The 16,772-nt window shown below is 42.5% G+C and overlaps 1 non-coding gene across 1 annotated transcript; it reads left to right on the top strand.

Annotated features, from left to right (window-relative positions):
* Positions 1-4,582: 4,582 nt before the first annotated feature.
* On the top strand, positions 4,583-4,689 carry LOC136478626 (small nucleolar RNA R71). Its single transcript, XR_010764347.1, has one exon. It is a non-coding gene; the product is annotated as a small nucleolar RNA R71 (small nucleolar RNA).
* Positions 4,690-16,772: the final 12,083 nt, after the last annotated feature.

Here is a 16,772-nt window from a genome sequence, read left to right as displayed (position 1 = left end):
ACCTAGAACACTAGTCAAATCTCACTGGGAGACGTAATGACAAGCAAGGTAGAGAGGAAATGGGATAAAGGGGGTTTATTAGATTGATTTTGACGATTAGAAGTTGGGGTCCTCAATCGATTGGGATCCTCTCATATATATAGAGGGGTGGTCTTATGCCAGTAAGAAACAAGTCCCAAACATGTTCTTCATGTTTCCCATGTCCAAAACATGCCTAAAACTGATTCGAAAAACAATCCGAGTCGGTTTTAGCAGGGGACAACTAGAGTCGGCTTACCCTGATTTTCTTGGGCCTAGGGAACTAGGAACTCAACTGACACAGGGGAGTCAGGCTTAGCCGACTATGCTAGTCGGCTAAGCTAACTGGAGGGTGTGTGTTTGTGTTTTGTCAACCAACGAGTGAATTTATATGTATGTCGTACTGCTCTAGGAAGACGATGGTAGCATCCAAAGACACAAGGAATTATACTGGTTCAGGCCGGAGCCCTACGTCCAGTCTTAGAGAGAGTTCGAGTTCATGTTTCTTGGTTGAATGTTTGAAGTTTTTACAATGGGGTGTGTAAGAAGAGGGAAAGAAGTAGGAGAGTGGTGAGGGACTACCCAAATGAAGTATCAGGAGTTCATCCCCTTGGAAGGGAGCCTGGCCGCCCTTATATAGAGTCCAAGAGGCCAGGTTACATACAGAGAGATAGGTTCTCCCGACTAAGTGGTCATGAGCTTGATGGAGCGAAAACTAGTAAACTTGGTTTGCAAGGAAGGTCGTCTTGTCTTGGCATCAGCGTACATCTAGGTATGGTTGTCGTCATGGTCTTGTGCCCACGTGGTAGCATGGCGTGGGGTGATGCTATAGTGCTGGTCATGATGGCACTGTTGGCATGGTGCAACGTGAGCTCACTGTGGCCTTCGTCATCATCTCCTGTTCTCCTAGTGGCTTTGTGGCGATAGTGATGGAGTAGGTAGCCGCCCCTTGATCGTTGGCCACCTTGCTGGTCATGGAGCCGGTGACCTCGACCTCGAGTTGTGGGGTTGAGGGCTTCGTTGGCTTGGTTGGCCTTAAGTCAAGGTCATGGTTGTGTGCCCCATCCCATAGTGGGTGGGGCCATACGCCTGTCTCATCGGGCCATATTTGGACAGTGGGTCACCATACCGGTCGTCACTACCTGACGGTGTTGTCTTGTCCCCACAGCGTGGCGTAGGGATGGCGTCTATCCTGACTAAGGTGATTGTTGTCCCCTCAGTCCTAGCGAGGTGAGTGGGACATGCCTACCCTTGTTAGGGTTGGCGCACATAATGGGGCTTGACCCCTTCTCGTCCGTTCCCAAGGGTCGAGATAGAAGAGAGGTTGTGCGGTGCCACGTAGCGTGCAGTGGAAGGAGGAGGAAGAGGTCGTGATGGTCCCCTTGCCTCTGTGCATGGCCCATGTCTATGCGGTTTTGATGGGCCATGATTGTTGGGCTTATGCTAGCTTGGCCGTCGTGGACCACCCAAGCAGCTCACTAATCAGTGTCTTGAGATACCCAGGGTATCATAACCCCGGCAGTAGCCACCGACCATCTTCACGATCGTGAAGTGATCGTGGAGACGCTGATATCTACTTGTGTCAAACATAGACTCGAGGTCGTGGCTAGAGCGTTCAATGCGGTAGGTGGCTATTATGTTTCATCTCATCAAGTTGCCTTGGTGGTCCGGTACACGACTGCTCTGCTAAGCCTGGCTATGTCAGGGTGCTACGTGTTGGGGAACGAGATCCAGTCAAAATCGAGTGGTCTTGTCGATGTTGTACTGGCTCTGCCTTTGGAGAATCTCGATTTCCCTAACCTCACATGGGCTTCTAACATTGGCTGTGAACTCCTGTTGTGTGCCACGCGGTAGAGAGGTCATGGGCTGCACAGTCCGCCCTTGGGCCTATAAATAGGGGCCTTCCTCCCATTTGAACTACTCATAACCACGCCTTTGGACTATTCCTAGACCTTTTGAGAGGTCAAGTTTGAGAGATTGTTTCTTGGTAGATAGTGGAGGTTTTGAGGATGCGACCCGCTAGAGGTCGGTTGCATTGGCTGGAGGTTGTGATGCCTTATTCAACAACTAATGCTAGAAGAAGACTTGCGAGCAAGGGGAGACAAGATGGTGTGGAGGTCGGCTCTAGATCCATGCGACCATGGTTTTACTTGTGCCTAGGTGGCTCGAGCACTCGAAATGGTCGTCGGCTGGGGGTGGTTCCTAACCCTTGCTAAAATCCATTGGTGTGTGCAAGGTGTGACTTGGATTTTTGTGGAAAACATCTGGTACCTGCCGGATACCATGTGATGGATCGAAGAGGTCATAGGCCTTTGTGCTTCCTTGTGCCATCATGGTGATGATGCTATGAGGTGTTTGCACACTAGAAGCCGGCCAACCCATCTCTCTTCCTTTGCGTATTTCTTTTCTGCCTTGTTTGTAGTGCTTGTAGCAGTAATTCCTAGAGCTGTTGGGCTGTGCCACCTTTGTGGGGGTATCGAGTTTTTTATACCCTATAAGCGGTTTGACAGCTCTTGTGATTGTTGTGAATAAAGGGGAATTCCTTCTTCGAGTGTCGTGATGAACCCCCGAGCCATTGGGTCAAGGTCATGCTTGTTTTAAGGTTGTGCTCGTAGAGCGGGTCATTCACTTTCCACCATGCTAGATGGGGAGGTCGGCCTTTGACCTCTGCTAATGGGCCCTTTCCTTAATTATGCCTTAGCTCATTAGATTAGGTCTTTTCTGTCTATCACTGGGTTTTGACCGCATTCCCGGGTGGCCTCTTGGTCGTGGTACGCCTCCCATGATTGAGGGGCGTCATTTGGGCCTAAAGCAGTCTCGACCGTGCTCGTTCGGGTCGTGGTTACATTTTTATAGGATTCAACATTGCTTCTCGAGGAAGGCACCATTGTGAATCCTTAGCCATTCGAGGCTTGGCCTCATCCTCTGGTGAGCTCATGGGGTCCTAACTCATTCTTCCCTGGTGTCCTTGTTGACCCCGAGAGGTCATGATGCCTTGTTATGGGCAAGTTTGGTTTTGCCCCACACGAGGAGGACTGTCCACTGTAACCTCATTGGTCAGAGCAGTGCGCCTCATCGATGTCAATGGGTAATTTGAGTGGGACCCGATATCCCTCAATAATTGACATGGAGTTTGGCTGTGCCTCATCGAGAGACATCCCACAAATCATCGACCGTCAAACTCATCGATCCCTAACCACCTTTGCAGCAGCCAGAGGGCAAGATGCCTCCCTCGAAGGGGGTCAACCCGGCCGACTTCAAAGCCAATGACTCGAACATAGGGGGAGATGACCAAGAGGTTCCACACCACTGATATGAGCTGCTCAAGGCCCATCTCGCCCTGCCCCTACCCCTTTGATGGCCTTGAGCCCATCTAAGGGTCGACCCAAAATGAGGTTTCCAATGTGCGTCGCATGGTTGCAAGCGCGGTAGGTCGCTCTGCACGTGGACCCGGGGGCCTGCTGGCCTCTCCAGTTGTGGTGTGACTTAATGGCGCCCACTCGCTTATGATGTGAAAAAATTTATAGAAAGTGGGAAGGTGCAAGTCTTACTTTTGTTTCGCCTGTCGTTTGTGCAGTTGTCACCCTTCCTTCTGCCTCATTGTTGGTATTTATTGACTTGTCACTTGTTTAAGTAGCCACCTAATGTTATTGATATTTCTCAACATCACTTTTGCTAAGGTATCATCCCTAGCTATGATGCCAGAAATGCTTGTTGGTACAACCTAGCATCATTACTAGAATGACACTAAGAAGTACTTAAGTATTTTATTGTGACTAGAAAGAATATATATAAATGAAGAGATCTGCAAGTGCACAGATAATTTACCATTGTAGTATTTCACCCAGGAGTATTCCAGGTATCGTTATTTATATTTTTACCACAAGGAAAGGATGGGACAAATGGAATATAATGATAACTTATACGTATGATGGAGAAAATAAACCGTAACCAATACTCTACTGATAATAGGGGTAAGTCAAGAGATAAATATGATAAGTAATGATAAATGATAAATGAACATTGATCACTCAGAATACTCCTTTCTATGGTATTAGCATGACTAAGTAGATATTAGAGAAATAATTCCTAAGTCATTCTTAATTACAAGTCAAAGCATACTATGATTAGTGCAATTACTGCTTAGTAGTCATGGCTAAGATCAACTCCATATCTACACATAAGGGATATTACTAAGGAAGATAGCATGACTTCCTTCATAACTCTGAGTGAATGTGCATGACTTCTTCACACTGCCATGCAGGAATCATGAATGTGCATGACTTCTTTCTTCTCATTGGCTCGGTCTTTGAGCCTCTTTATGAGAAGATCCATCTTGACAGATAGTATGTCTACCTCCTTGAGTTGATAAATACCTCCACCTCTCTTGCGGGTCTGAAGACGTTCTTCATTCCACCCTTGGTTGGAGGCCATCTTCTCCACAAGAGCTGTTGCTTGTGCGATTGTGAGTGATAAAAATGCACCTCCAGCAGCGGCATCCATATTCACATGGGTGCTGCTTGTCAACCCATGGTAGAAAGTCTGCATGAGTAGCCAATCCTCCATCCCATGATGAGGATATTCTGATATGTAGTCTTAGAAGCGTTCCCTTGTCTCAGGGATAGATTCATCATGTTGCTGTTGAAAGCTTGAGATTCTTCCACTAGGGCATTGGTCATGCCCATGGGAAGGAATTTTGCTAGAAAGGTAGTGGAGCAGTTTTCCCATATAGTATGTCTATCTTTATTGGTGTAGAACCATTGCTTTTGCTTTCCCCAAAAGTGAAAATGGTAAGAGGCAAAGTAATATGGCGTCTCTAGAAATTCCTTTGATGGTGAAAGTGTTGCAAATCTCTAGGAAGTGTTGGAGATGGGCACTCACATCTTCATGTGCCTTTCCACAAAACTAGCTAGCTTGCACTATGCTGATGAGAGCTGGCTTGAGCTCAAAAGCATTGTCTCCAATGTTGATCGCTAGTCCTAGTACGGATGTTGGCGGTAGTTTGAGCAGAGAATTCATGGAGAGTCTTGTTAGCCATAGCTTCAAAAAGTAGTGTTAGCTTCGCCTTGTCTGGTTGTCTTCCAATTCTAAAACTGAAACTTTCTTGAGTTTAGCCTTAGTCCTCCTAAAAAGTGCTTCTGGATCTTTAACGTAGTTTATCAGAAGGTCAAAACCTATCATACATTACCCTGCATAAGATATAAAAGTAGACAGAACAAGGGTAAGCCTGTTTGAGCACAGGTATATGATTTTTTCTTGATCACATCAATAAGTACAAGTTTATCAGTATTCATTTTTGCCTAGCTGCCTTCCCCGGACAACAGCGCCAGAAATGATTGTTGGTATTTATTAACTTGTCACTTGTTTAAGTAGCCACCTAATGTTGTTGATATTTCTTAACATCACTTTTGCTAAGTTGTCATTCCTAGCTATGATGCCAGAAATGCTTGTTGGTACTACCTAGCATCATTACTAGAATGGCACTAAGAAGTACTTAAGTATTTTATTGTGACTAGAAAGAATATATATAATTAAAGAGATCTGCAAGCGCACAAATAATTTACCACTTGTAGCATTTCACCCAGGAGTATTCCAGGTATCATTTTTTATATTTTTACCATAAAGAAGGATGGGCAAATGGAATATATTGATAACTTATACGTATGATGGAGAAAATAAACCATAACCAATATTTTACTCATAATAGGGGTAAGTTAAGAGATAAATATGATAAGTAATGATAAATGATAAATGAACATTGATCACTCAGAGTACTCCTTTCTATGACATTAGCACGACTTAGTAGATACTAGAGAAATAATTTCTAAGTCATTCTTAATTACAAGTCAAAGCATACTATGATTAGTGCAATTATGCTTAGTAGTCATGGCTAAGATCAACTCCAAATCTACACATAAGGGATATTACTAAGGAAGATTAAGAACAAAGCATGACTTCCTTCGTAACTAGATCCTACTTGACCTATATTCGGGGAGTGGACTACAAAGGACTCAACGGGAGTGTCACATCCATGATCTATCATATGGCCTGGAATATAGGGTACATCTGCAGGTAAACAATTGTATAAGCACCATGCTTACACAATATCGACCACTCACCCCTTGTACTTTGGAGCAAGCGCTATATGAACTTATGCTTGAACATGTAACATCCCAGATGTTAAAAAGCAGTTAAACCTTGATCATGAGCATCATCAAGCATAATCACCAAGTATCATGTCATCTATGCACTCCATGTGTCATTTATAGCATTGCTATATTTCATATGTTGCATGAAATGTTGACAAACATCAATTAATGTTCTTTGTGAATTTATATATGAGAATTTGCTTAAACAATTAAAATTTTGTTTATATAGACTTTTTTGTTCAATGTAAGCTTTATAATGTGGAATCAAAGGCTAGTGATGTTTCTAAGTCAAACATGTTAAATTTGAGCTCCAAAAATTGAATTCAATAACTGTTCACAACACTTGGCCATTTTGACCCTTTGAAAAATAGTTCTAAAGTTCAATTTTGGGGGAGTTATTAAATGAATTTTCATAAATAAAATTGGTCCAAACTTTGTTCCATTGCTTGATGCTATGTTTGATCTATGATAATGTGTAATTAGTTGATATGTTTGATTCATGGTTGATCACTAATTAATTGTTCAAAGTTGCTAGCCCAAAACTATTTTTGAAACCCTAACTAAATGTTCTGAATTTAGTTTCAATCTACTTCTATTTCTCTCTCTTGATCTCACTAACTAATTAGAATTTGGGGATGGTTCCTAAAGAAAAGGTGAAGATCAGATGAAGATGAACAACTTTCATTCATGGAGTTTTTCAAGTTGCTACATGGAATCAAGAGAATGAGTGAGCTGAAGTCGGGCTATTAGTGCTACAGTGTCGCCAGGGGAAACAGGTGCCACCTGAGCCTGCTTGCCACCGTTCGCCACCCTCCAACACCATCCACTGCTGGTTTGGACATGTTAGCTAGCTTGCGTGGAGTGGCAAAGCAGCTACTGACGTGCATCTTGCTGCTTCGCCATCCTATTAAAAACACCATGTCGTCGGCATCCTTCTCTTTTCTTCTTTCTGTGCCGTCGCCTGAGCTTCGTCGGCAAAATTGGCCGCCGCCAAAGTGCCCTAGTCCAATTGCTCTCACCCACAGTGTTCACTTCACCCTTGCATGTTGCCTGCACCCACTCGCTTCACCTCTGGCCAGCCAAAGTCAGCCACAGCGCCTCCGTTCTTTCCTACCACCATCCAGAGCGCCGTCGCGAGTACCATGCCAGTGGCTAGGCCACTCTAGAGCACCTCTTCCTCTCCTATTTATCATTTTGGCTCTACCTTGATGCTGTGGTGCTCATCTGCTCGTCCCTTTCCTTGCTCCATCGCTGGACACGTCATAACACCACTTCGCCATCCAGCTTGTGCCACCACTATCATCCTCTCCGATGGCAGCCACCTCTACTCCATCTTTGCCTCAACCGAGCAATACAGAGAAGTCACGGTGAGCCCCTGGTCACATCTAATGCCTCTGATTAGACTCTACCATGCCATAGGGGCTAGAGCAATGCCGCGCCGACGAGCTCTGCTTCATCGTGATGCCATGGCCACGGTCGAGCTTGGTAGGGTCCGAATTGAATCAATCAATAGCATAGATAGGTCCTTGTGAGCATGGGGAGCATGCTGGTGACCTCCCTATTGTCGATGGCCATGCCACCAACCATCCCCGCTGTGCTAGAGTATCGTCGGACCACCATTATCGACGACGAGCTCGCTCCTAACCCTAGATAATTCAATCGATAGCATAGTTGTGCTCGCGAGAGTGAGGCAAGCACTGCCGTGTTGCCATGGCCGCTGTCATGGTCGCTGTCATGCCCTAACTGGTCAACCATCACCTTTAGCATGTGCGCTAGAGAGAGGGGATCATGTCGGGGTCGTCGTCGTCGCCAAAGGCCTTGTCGCTGGAGGCCTTGTCGCCGGTGAGGAATCAGCGGTCAACCACCGTGAAACTGTGGTCAAGCACAAGGGCACTGTTAGGTTGACCTAGTCCCGCTTGTCAGCGACAGTGGCTGGCTGGGGCTAGGTGCAAAAGGGTTTTTCCATTGTTTTTGTTTTTTAGAAAATGTTTAAATCATTTTGATTTTGTTTAATTCATAACTAATTACTAGAGCATGATAAAATATGAAACTTTTTGTTGAGCCTCTTCATGTTGTGATCTATCTAGGAAAAATATGAAATCATGAAAATAAATAGTTTTTGCATGCTTTAAAATTACCTTTTTTAATTAATAAATGGACCTTCCATGATTTTTATAGGTTAAAATAATTATGCTTTAATCATGAAACTTTTTTGTGTAAATGTCCTGTGCTAATATCTACCTTCACAAAAAGTTTGGTACTGTTTTGAAGTTACTTAACTTGGCTAATTAATTTAAATGTGTTTAAATTCCTATTCCATGATTAAATGAATACCTAAATAATTTAGAAAATACTTAAATGGCTTTGGTGAATTTTGGATATTGTTTGTGGACCTTGGAACACCTAAACCCCTACTATTCCTAGGCAACTTGATTTCTTTCATTGATTTGTTTATAATGCAACTTGTTTATATAATTATTAAAATGGTTTTATTAAATATTTAGTTTAGCTTTATGAATCCCTTATAACGATCATGAGTTAAGATAAATGTTAATCTCTTGTTGGTCCATGTTAGTGTAATTACTTCCATGATAGACAACTAATTAGCTGAATAGTTAATTAACTATTATGTCTTTATAATAATAGCTCTAGTTCTTTAGTGAAGGAAAGTTGTACTTATAATAGAACCGTCCAATTTATAAGAGCACAAGTACAATAGCAATCACCGAAGCGATCAAACTATCATACTTGAACCCATATAAACCTAGTAGTCTGATGAAATCATGAAGGATCTCAAACCAACCAACATACAAGCCAAGATCGTACATGATTTAACATAACAAGTCACATATTATATCACTAGTTCACAAATGGTTCACAAGTATCTCACATACATCGGAGTTCACATAGGTTATTACAAACCAAGTTCAAATAGCAAAAGCAAAGTAGTTTGACATCAACATCACACTTAGTTCAAATACATGCTAGTACCATGATCATTTCTAGTAAAAGCATAACAGAGAGGATAACTTAAGAGTACCATGCCCCATGGTTTAGTCCTCATCTACTGGCAGGATGAAGGCAATTCTTATAGTACCCATGATACATCATATCATCTACAACAAGGAGTAACCCTGAGTACAAGAATATACTCAGCTAGACTTACCTGTTGTAAACCAGAAATAATATGACACCAAGGAGTATGCAAGGCTTTATCGATGGAGTTAGCTTGACAACATTTTGCATAAAGCTTAAGTAACATAACTTAGAGATTTAATATCTTTAGCATCAAATTAAATACCTATTTAATTGAGCATCCCTAGATTAGCACCTGTACTAGAACAATCACATGATTAAGCTAACAAGCATTAGTAACTATATCCGGTGTATTAATTTGAGCATCATCATAACCATCAAGATCCATCAATTAATGCTACGTTGCCGCTGCTCAGTCAAGTTCTCACTATCCGAGAGAGACGACGACTCGAATTGATTCCTACTAGCTGGGGAGTTATTCCTAACACAAACTCATACTTCCCCCGTTGGGGTCGCATCGGGTCACCTTTGGTACAACTCAGGTACAGTCGTGAGTCCGATCAGCGCCGCACCCTCAAGGATACTACTAGTCTGCCAGGAAGTTAGGCCTGGCCTACCCTTGGCCTCATGCCACTAGCTCCCCACACACCCTTACTTCCTCCAGTGTGCGCACTTTCACTTACCAGGTCCTGGCCTGAGTTGAGCTACTTGGCTTTGTAGTCAGAACGGCTTATCCGGCCAACCAAGTGCTAGGCATACATTCAACATGATATGAGGACGTACAGCGAATCAGTCCTTAACTGACACAGACAGGGATAAATAGGCACCAAGACCTCCATACCTTGTTGCTTCTCTATCATAATCCCGCCCAGTCTCCTTTTATTTATCAACACATGGTTATTTCCACGATAGCAATTATAGCCAACCGTGACTAGATATCTACCTATATCTTGCAGGTGACAAGAAATCACCTAACTTCTATCGGACTAAGCATGGCTAAGCATATATTTGATCCTAGACCTACAAAGGATTCAAGATATATTTGTCTGGATAAGGAAAGTATATGTAGTAAGTGGTTACAATCAACCCTTAGTACTTAATGCATCAACATAAAAGGACTCAAGTTGATATTTAGAAAACATAGGAGGCTTAGAATGCTTCGGGGCTTGCCTTTCAGAAATGAGGAAGGTTGGTGATCAAGACACTCAGGAAGATCTTCCATGTTGACTCATCCTTTCACCTAAACCTCCTGCTCCTGGGCTACCCGCTCCTCCTCCTAACACCCGGGTTTGAACTCAAGTAGTGTCACTCCTTCTGGGGAACCTATTGCATGAATATGCACAAATGAGTATCATGAATGCATAAGAGATGAGATGACATGATGAAGTATATACGCATGAGCATGGTTATCCGCAAGATGTATGATAAGTTTAACATTCGTTGACCAAGTAGATGTATAACTTTCTTCTAGTTGATCTTTACTAAGTAGGTGCATATCTCTTCTATAGTATAAGAAACATACACTCACCAAGTTCTAGTAACCTAAGGTAAAGTTATTCATCATTAGTAAGAGGCTTAGAACCTGTAGCTAACAACTAATCTCAATTAGCCTAAGCATCTACACAAGCATCACATAGGACAAACAATTACAATTTGACTTAGTAATTTCTTGGACTTGTAAACAACAGCTACTTATTTTGGCTATATATGGAGTTCTACTCAATCAAATACTATGATCTTAGACTTTCTGGAAATCTTATAAAACTACCTATAACTTTCTTATAGTCATCTTCAGATGATTCAATGGCTATCAAGGTCAAACAAAGCTATTTCCTAGATCTATCCAGAAATTCCAAAGAATAAGTATTTCTAGAGATCAACTTCCAATAGCTATAATTCTCAAACCATTTAGCCTATTGCCATGAAAATTTGACACAAGCAAGATAATTAAGTTATCTACAACTTTCTTATTGACAAGATTCACAGCAAACATCATTTTGTCCATGCAATTTACTTAACAACCGAAACTGTCCAAAACAATCACTATAATTGAATTATAGAGCAATTAATATTTCACTGCATACAAGCAATTAAATCTGGGCACAACTAATGGTACCAATAGTTCATAGACATCATATACACTTTAGAAAACATAATGGTTAAGCCCAAATAAATTATTTAAATGCCTTTATTAATTTATTTAGACACTAAGGTGAAATAAGGAACATATATCAAAAGTGCACAGTAAATTTTGAGAAAATTATAGTGCCTACATATGACCCCAAAAGTCTACTGTATAAATTTCATGCCATTTAGATAAGTATAGCCATCTCTACAAAAATGACAAGTTACATAGGCTTATTTTAGCAAAAATAGTTTAGCCTAGTGAAAAGTGTCAAACAATAGATTTCATATTTTTCTTATTTCAATCCTAGCACCATAACATTGTGTAAAAATTTGCATGATCATAAGTTATGTATTTTTACCCCATTTATTTTCACTACAAACTAGCAATTAATCAAGGTTAAATAAGAAGACCATATTCCAAGTATACCTACTATAGTTTTAGCATTTTTCCTAGCTAGAGCATGTCAACACAATACTAGTAAAATTGGAATGACAATTTTTGCACTTCCCTAGGCTCAACATATGCATTTTACAAGATGGAAACAAATTTAAAAGCACTTATCTAACTCAATTTAATTCCCCTAGAAAAATATCCAAAATAGTAGGTTTCAATTTTTTGGCAAATAGTACACTTCATAAAGAATCCAACAAAATTTAGGATCACTCAATTTGGACACTCCTAGCTCTAGATGTGAATTTTTGAAGTTTGCTACAAAATCTAGGAATAATAAATAAACAAAATCGAAATTTCAAATCAAGCTCAGCTGCTAGGTGCACCCTGGTCTAGTGCACCCACTATGACTGACAACAGGGGCCCATAGGTCAACTGGGTCCAACCTATCAGTGACACAGGAGAAGAGGATGGCGCTGACCGGGCGAAGCTCGTCGGCGACGAGCTCGCCGACGATAGCGTCTTCACCATCGTGACCTACTCGACATCCCACATCGATTGGTGCCCTTAGTTGGCTTAGTGGTTCAGCCGGAGCTATCTTGTAGGTGAGCATGGTGGCTCGGCGGTGGTGTGCGGTGGTGGACTCACCATCTCTGGCGACGACACGGCCAGGTAAGCATGGCTATGGCTTCCAAGGACTCTAGTAGAGCTCTTCGGTTAGGTCTAAGCCACGGCGGAGCGGCTGGTGAGGTCCGGCCATGTGCTCGGAGCTAGGCGGTGCCCAATGCATGGTGGGGCAGCACTTACTGTTCTGGTGAGGGGCTATTGGCGACCTACCTCCATCATAGGCTATGGATCTAGAGCTCAAAGCGAGTCAGTAACTGGCACCATAGGGGACTAAGGGTGACCGATTGGGGTTGGTCGCAGCGAGCACGTGCTTGCGGCCATGGCGGGTGTGCATAGTGTGGATGTGTGTTCTATCACCAATGAAGTGATAGCGGTTAAACAGACGGTGGCTCTAGCTTCTAGGACCTATGGCAAAGACTAGATGAGGGAGAGAGAGAGAGCAGAGATGCACGAGTTGTGGATGGCCATGGGCGAGCGCATGCTCAGTGGCGCACGACGGCCATGGCAGCGATGGTGGCATGACAATGTGGCCTTACCGGTGCTCGTCTAGTGGCTCTAGCTACTTGGGAAGGTGGAGCGGCTCACAGTGGAGCTACATGTGAGGTGGATTGGGTGACGATGCAGCAGTGCTGATGCACTTGGGTGGCGATGATGCGGCAGTGGTGGCACTACGCCTTTGCTCTACTCTAGAGCCACGTGCGAGCGAGATGGAGAGGGCGAGAGAGTAAATGAGCACGTGAGAGCGAGGGTGACTGAGTGCTCGCCTTTGTGGCACGGTAGGGTGGGACAGCGCTAGCGTACGACCACCATGCGGTGCGGTGGCCTGCACTGGTTGGCCATGACACGCGTGGCAAGGCCGATTTCAGTTTGGATGAAACCGCCTCAAACTTGATTTTCTCTCCACCATAACTCCTAATCCATAGTGAATCAGTGGAAACTGTATTAGTGAAAGTTGTAGAGCTATGTGAGATCTCCAACTTTGCTTTAGGGAGTAACATCTAATTCATCATGGTTTGCAAGTTACAAAGCTCCAAAGTGGTGCACTTGAAATTGAAATCAGCATTTTGGACTTAGCAAAATTTCCGAGTCTAGAAACAGCATTTTGTTGATTCTTGTGAGCCCTATTTTACCATGTTAGGCACTGAATTAGCTGATGACCCTTAAATAAATTTTGTTCCACATAAGATAAGCTACAACTCTTATTAAGGGTGCACTACCATGCAAATACTTTATGCTATAGTTCAACTTTGGTCAAAGTAGGATCATGAAAAATGACATTTTGAGTAAACTAGGACTTATAAGCAAAATTGGCCCATGTCATGAATACAAACATTGTTCCATTTACCATCCTAGACATGTCTAAGGTGTTTTTATGACCTCAGAACCATCTCTTGTATTGGTCACACATGATCACAAGCATATGCATGTATATAATCAACATCACATGTGATAGTATGTAAAGAACACTGATGAAATTCCATATGCTCATGCTCATGAATGCTTGGATGATGCTTGTGCTCATGAAATGCAAGTGCCAAATGCAATGCTTAACACTAGGGTATTATAGTATTCAACTTTCTTAACTTTTTTAGAGCTCTGTTAATGCACTTGTGTGTCTTTCATCATGCATCATCGGCATGCATTCCATTATATTAAGTATGCATCATTTATTACGTGTAGTGCATACGAGAGTGAGAAAGTTCATGTTGATCAAGTTTCGGAGAAGGTCCATCCACCTAGTGGTGTTGGTGCTAAGTTTAACCTCTAGATCTTTTCTGAGGAATCTAACCTTCTCTGCAACACAAGCAAGCCCCGATGCATATCATCCTTCTATAGCATTTACAAATCTTAATTACACTTTAAGTCTTGTGCAGATGTGCATTAAGTAATTAGGAGTTGATCGAATACCGTTGCTGCATGATTACCTTGATATTCAGGTGTCCTTAGTTCTACCATGCTAGTATGCTGTAGGTTGCTACTTCTATGCTTAGTCATGCTTAGACTTTGATAGAAGTCGAAAGATGGTTTCATCATTCATAAGGAATAGGTTCTACCTTGCTCTTCTCGACTCTGTTTATGGGTCAGGGACTTACCAAGATAAATGAGTATGTTTAAATTAAGACCAGGCAGGAATTGATGGAACGGTAAGTGTTCTTGGGCAGACAGGTTCACCTGGTCATGCTCGTCCTACCCATGTCAATTAAGGACTGATTGTTGTAGGGCTGCTTGTGATCGTGACTTGTAGTACTAGCCACATACTCTGATAAGCCTGATACCTCAGTAAAAGCCCTAGTTTGGTTTTGGATAATTGATGAAACCTAATTATATTAACCTTTGTCATGAGTGAAATTCAAAAGATAGGTTGTTACACACCAAGTGATGGAGCTAGGTGATGGTCATGATGATGGCATGGACCAAACTTGAAGATCAAGTGCACCAATTTGGAAAAGAAGAAAGAGAAAAACAAAATGGGCTCAAGGCAAAGGTATAATACCTAAGGCCATTTTGTTTTGCCGGTCAAGACGCAACAGAGTGCGTGATCAGATTTAAGATAGATAACCATACTATAAAGAGGGGAAATCTTTAATTACAATGGTTATCTAGTGCCACTAAGTGTGAGTCTCATTTGCATATTCTTAGCGCTTAGTGACGTGGTGAGATGCATGAGAAATCCCTAGAAAAATTCTATGTGAAAATGCTAACTTAAGTGCTTAATTTATTTTGGAATATCTTTGTGAAGTTAGCACTTAATATGGTACAAAGGAAAAGGAATAAAGTGAACTATTGTTGCCCAGCTAGAATTTCTTGGTCACGAAGAAAAATTGCCGACAAGAGGTGCTCGGTCTTGAGCTATGCAGCAACCAACATTTATTCGGCAATTCCCTCTCATCAGGAAGAATTTCTTGGTCATGAATGGTGCATGAAAGAGAGAGGTGTGTGGCTGCGAAGGAGCCACAGTGGGCTGATTCTTGTGATTGTGGATTTCTTATTACTCTTGGTGACTTACCGTCAGCTAGATGGTTGGTGATTTATTGATTGGTGAGTGGATTTGGTGATTGTGTCCAGTCCCCAATCAAAGTGCTTGTGACGGGTTGTTGTGCCTTCCTCAGCGGAAGCGCCGAAAGGTAACTCTAGTGGATTTGCTCATATTATTGAGTTACCTTAGTTGTGGGTAGGTTCTTGCGGTGGCCAATTATGTGGATGAGGTTCGTGCAACACCTCTTAGCCTCCGAACCACCAAGTGTTGGTTGACACAATAGGGACTAGTGTGCCGGCAAGCATGTGAACCTCAGAGAAAAATTGGTTGTCTCTTGCCCTTTGGTATTCTCCCGGTGATTGAGTTAGTATTCATCTTGTGATTGGTTCACTCCTCTATGCGGCGGTATAATCACCCTACTCACTCATTTATATTCCCGCAAACTAGTTGTAGCAAGCTTTTTAGTGTAACTAGAATTGGAGCTTGCTTTGTAGCTTAAGTTCATCTAGTGGAACTCTTTAGTGTAGCAAGTTTGAGAGCTCTTAGTGAGTAGCAACATAGTCTCTTGTGTGCCTAGTGATCATAGCAACTAGAATTGTTAGATAGGTGGCTTGCAACCCTTGTAAAGCTAGAGCAAGTTTGCATTTCGCTATTTGTCATACTAATCCAATTGCTCTAGTGATCTTGTAGATTTTTTTAATAGGCTATTCACCCCCTCCTCTAGCCATATTAGGACCTTTCAAGTGGTATCGGAGCTATGGTCACCATTTGATTGAAGGCTTAACAACCTCGGTGTCAAATTATGGCTCAAGTTGTGTTTAACCATGTGGGGAGCAAACCACCGTTCTTTGATGGCACATGCTATGATTATTAGAAGAGAAAAATGAAGATGTATCTTGGTTCAATCAATGATCAAGTATGGGATATGACCGAGAGTGACTATGCTATCATTGATCCCGACAATCTCACCAACCAAGACAAGGCAAACAAGCAATGCAATACAATGGCTCTCAACACCATCTACAATGCCATTGATTCCAAGGTGTTTGAGCAAATCAAGGATTGTGATAGAGATAATGAGGTGTGGAAGAGATTGGAAGAAACATATGAGGGCACATCAGCAGTGAAGAGTGCCAAGTTGTACATTCTCAAGGACAAGTTGACAAGCTTCAAGATGAAGGATGATGAGAGCATTCCGAAGATGTTCCATCGTTTGCATGTGATTGTTAATGACTTGAAGGCTTTGAGAGAGAAGATCAATGATGATGATGTCTCCCATTGGTTCTTGATGTGCCTACCTCCAAGATTTGAGATGTTAAGATTGCTTATCATAAGAGGAGGACTGAAGGAGATTACCCCTAACCAAATACTAGGTGATGTCATGACACAAGAGACATACCGTGTGGAAAGGGAGAGGGTTGACAAGGATGACAAGAAGGAAGATGAA

This window comes from Miscanthus floridulus, chromosome 8, assembly GCF_019320115.1.
Source record: "Miscanthus floridulus cultivar M001 chromosome 8, ASM1932011v1, whole genome shotgun sequence".
NCBI lineage: Eukaryota > Viridiplantae > Streptophyta > Magnoliopsida > Poales > Poaceae > Miscanthus > Miscanthus floridulus.
The sequence above is the reverse complement of the archived record's forward strand: the minus strand, read 5'-3'. Positions and strand labels throughout refer to the sequence as shown.